Consider the following 4,607-nt stretch of genomic DNA (forward strand, 5'->3'; position numbering starts at 1 on the left):
AAAGAATTATTTTGTAAAACTAATGCCTGGGGGTAGGGTAAACGATAATATAGTAAAAACCATATTTTTATTTCTGGGACATTAAGGTTCTAAATCTATTTATTCATGCTGCTTTGAAATACATTCCTTGATTAGCAATCATTGTCTGCCATAGGAGTGAGAAAGGACAACAGTCAAAGTAATAAGAAGAGAAAAATATGGAAAAATTAACTCCTAATAGGTTTGATAACATATATATTAAAATTGAAATGATACAATGATGAGCATGGTCCTTGTACAGAGATAACATGCAAACTTGTAAAGCATTCCATATTTTTGTTGCAAGAAGAATTAACAGGTATACTTTAAGCTAAGACAATCCCCACAAGTACAAAAATTATACATAAAGAGAGCGCAAATCCCCAAAACAACAATCTCTCTCAATGTCAATGGACTAAATGTGCCAATTCAGAGGCACAGAATAGGAAGATGAATTAGAAAACTGAACCCAACATTCTGCTGCCTGCAAGAAACATGTCTGAACAATCAAAGCACCCATGGGCTGGGAAACAAGTTTTCAAGAAAATATCACCTCCGCAAACCTGGAGTGGCCATACTAGTATCAGACCACAAGAACTTCAGACTAAAGGTTATCAGAGACCGTGACGGTCATTTCTTAATGATCATGGGATATGTACATCAGAAAGAACTCACCCTCCTCAATGTATATGATCCTAATGACAGACCAGCAAAATACTTTAAAACAACTTCTAATAGACTTATAGAAAAACATTGATAGCAACACAATACTAGTAGGAGATTTCAACACTTCTTTGTCACTTCTCGAGAGATCAAACAGACTGAAGCTCAGCAAGGAAATATTTTCTTTAAGGGAAGTAATGAACAACCGATGGCTTAGGGAAGAATCAAAGAGGAAATAAAAAGTTTCCATAAACAAATGAGAATGAGGACACGAGCTACCAGAACTTGTGGGACACAGCAAAAGCAGTGTTAAGAGGAAAGATTATAGTTCTGCCAGAATTCATCAGGAAGAAAGAAAGGGCCTACAAGAATAAATTAGAGCTCAAGATTTTGGAAAATAACCAACAAAAGTAGTCCAAACTAGGATGGAGGAAGGAAATAATAAAACTTGTACCAGACATCAATGAGCTAGAATCCCAAAATACAATCCAGAAGACCAATAAGAACAAAAACTGGTTCTTTGAGAAAATAAATAAGATCATTAAACCATGAGAAGCCTCTCAAAGAAACAAAGAGAAAGAATTCTAATAAATCGAATCAGAAATGCAAAGGGGGTATCCTAATAGAAAGTACAGAAATCCATAGGATCATCAGAGATTATTTTGAGAATCTTTGCAGCAGGAAATGAGAGAATCTTGAAAAAATTTATAAATTATTGGATTCCAATTACCTCCCAAGGCTGAACCAAGAAGATTTGGAATACTTGACCTATCACTAACAAGGAAATTGAAATAATGGTCAAAATTATACCCCCAAACAGAATCCAGGTCCCAGATGGATTCAATAGTGAACTATTTCAAACCTTTAAAGAGGAACTGCTTCCAACATTTTTAAGATTTTCCAGGAAATTGAAGAAACAGAAATACTCCCAAATAGTTTCTGTGAGGCAAAGATCACCCTAATATTCAAATCGACAGAGACACCACAAAAAAAAGGAAATTGCAGACCTATTTCCTTTGTGAATACAGATACAAAAATTTTCAAGAAAATACCAGCAAAGAGAATCTAGAAACTCAACAAAAGATCACACACTATGACCAAGTAGGTTTAGCTTGGGGATGCAAGGATGGCTTAACATTCTCTAGTCAATCAACAGAATACACCATCTCAATAAAATAAAGATAAAAGTCATATGATCATATCAATAGATGTAGATAAAGCATTTGATGAGATCCAGCACCCATTCATGATGAAAAACTCTCAAGAAAATGGGAGTTGAAAGTACTTTCCTCAATATAGTCAAAGCAAATTACCACAAACCCACAGCAAGTATTATTCTCAAGGGGGAAAAACCAAAGGCTTGGAGCAGAAATCAATGAAATAGAATTCCAGAATACAATCAGGCACAAAACAAGTTACCCACTCTCAAAACTCCTATTCTTCATAGTACTTGAAGTACTTGCCATATGATTTTGGTAAAAAAAAAAAAAGATATCAAGGGCAACCATATAAAAAAGAAAGAACTCAAGCTTTTACTATTTGGAGATAATATGATACTATACATAGAAAATCCCAAAGAATCTCCAAAAAAGCTCCTGGGAACAATAGATTTGTTTAGTAAAGTAGCATATTGCAAAATCAATATCTGGTACGCCATGGCTTTCCCATATATTAATAATGAAAGAGAAAAAAGAGATAGAGAAAAACAATCCCATTCACAATAATACCTCAGAAAATCGAGTATATTGGAATCAACTAAAAAGGTTAAGGTAAAGGTAAAGGTAAAGGCCCTCCCGTTGATCGTCGATTTGCTCGAGCGGGCCCAGTAACGTCTCCATTGGAGACTTTGTTGTTACTGTGTCTGGCATATTGAATACTCTCGGTAGCTTGCCGGGCTCTCCGAGAGGGGCGGAGGAATCGAACTCGGGTCGGCCATGTTGACCGCTTGTAAGGCGAACGCCCTACCCGCTGTGCTATCAACCCTTATGTCCTCTCTCCATTTTGAAAGAAATTTCAAATAATTTCAGCAGATCTCTTCAATAGATAAGAATTAAGCATGCATGTGTATGTGCACGCATACATAATACAATACGTCTAAAAATTAAAAACAATTTCTTAGTACCATTCAATCAGTATTGACATTTTCTTTCTGTTTTGGAAGGTACATCCAGCAATACTCAGGGTTTACTTAAGGAACTATACCAAAAAAAAAACCTACAAAACACTACTTCACAAAATAAGAGAGTATATGAGGAAATGGAATCACATCCCATGCTCATGGATTGAGAGGTTTAACACTGTCAGAATGGCAATACACCCCAAAGCTCTATAAAGATTTAATGCACTTTCTATAAGGATACCCATAACATTTTTTCAAATAAATAGATTAAACACTCTTGAAACTCATACAAAACCATAAACTCCCATGAAGAGCTAAAGCAATCTTTGGTAAAAAGAAGGGAACACCTTCCCCAACTTCAATCCCTACTACAAAGTTGTAGTCATCCAAATACCATGATATTCAGATAAAGACAGGCCTCAGATCAATGGAATATAGTCAAATATCTTGACGCTGGCCCTCAGATTATTATTACCTAATCTTTCATAAATGCTCAAGAAATATGAAGTTGAGCTAGGAAGTCTCTTCAGCAACTGGTTCTGGGAAAACTGGACAGCAACATGCAAAAAAAATGAACTCAGACCTCTTTATAGTGCCAGGCACAAAGTCAGATCAAATGTATTAAAGGCCTCACTATCATACCTGAATTCTTAAGATATATGAAGAAAAATGTGGGAAGATCCCTTCATGACATTAAAGCTAAGGGAAACAAAAAAGCAAGCAAGAAAGAAAGAAAGAAAGAAAAAAATTAAAAATTAGAAAATAATGCTGTTTGCAATGCTAAGGATCAATCCCAGATCATCATTTTCTTGCGTTTTTGGGTCACACGTGGCGTTGCACAGTGGTTACTCCTGGCTCTGCACTCAGGAATTACTCCTCACGGTGCTTGGGGGGACCATATAGGATGCTGGGAATCTAACCTGGGTATGCTGTGTGCAAGGCAAATGCCCTACCTGCTGTACTATAGCTCCAGCTCCCCCCTCACTATGATTCATCATCTTGAGGGCCTCAGATTTTTACCTTCCATTTGGAAACTTCATCTTTACATTGACACAGTAAATTGAAACCACAGAACCATTGAATAGCATGTTATAATGGTAGCAGCCATGAGCAAATTTTGATAACCCATAAGTTGTCATGAATGAATTCTGTTTCAGAGGCTTCACTTCTTAGGATACCTGTCACTACCTCCTTTCTGTTACGTATCCCAGGATCAGAATCTACATCAGGCCATCAGTAGAAATTGTCCACCCGAAATCTAGCCTTCCACTGGGATTAGAATCCTTGATCCATGTAACTTTTAATTTTTCATTCATGATTTGTTGACCTTGTTTCAGGTGGATGCATCCAGAGCATAAACTCAGCTTTCCCGTTGTTTCCACAGGAAATCCAAATACCTAAGAATGTTATCATTTCTGATGCCACTGTTACAGATTTTTTTGGAATCCCACGGTAAGATACTATCATTAATGTTATAATATTACTGTTCTCCATAGTTCAGATCTCCCCAAAGAACTCTCTACCCACCTCACTCCAAGTGCAGACTCCAGTTTATCATGATCCTGAACATACTTATAATAGTTTCACTCAGGTTCTCCCCTAAAGTGCACAAGTTAAGTTCATACCACTATAAGTTCTTATTCCTAAACTACCAGAGTGGGCTTGGTCCTCAAGATTTGATCTCATAAGAAGAAATACCGTGCTTCCTTTCTCTATGTCTCTCTTTGCTTGCTTTGTTAAATGACTGTTCTCGCTTGAACAATTATTCCATTCCACCCTACACCTGTTTCACAAGTTTCTGAGTGTT

At 36.7% G+C, this 4,607-nt stretch overlaps 1 pseudogene; it reads left to right on the forward strand.

The window, feature by feature from the left end:
- Window positions 1-218: 218 nt before the first annotated feature.
- LOC130037136 (uncharacterized) lies at window positions 219-317 on the forward strand (annotated as a pseudogene).
- Window positions 318-4,607: the final 4,290 nt, after the last annotated feature.

This window comes from Sorex fumeus, unplaced genomic scaffold (genome assembly GCF_029834395.1).
Source record: "Sorex fumeus unplaced genomic scaffold, SorFum_2.1 ptg000070l, whole genome shotgun sequence".
Lineage (NCBI taxonomy): Eukaryota > Metazoa > Chordata > Mammalia > Eulipotyphla > Soricidae > Sorex > Sorex fumeus.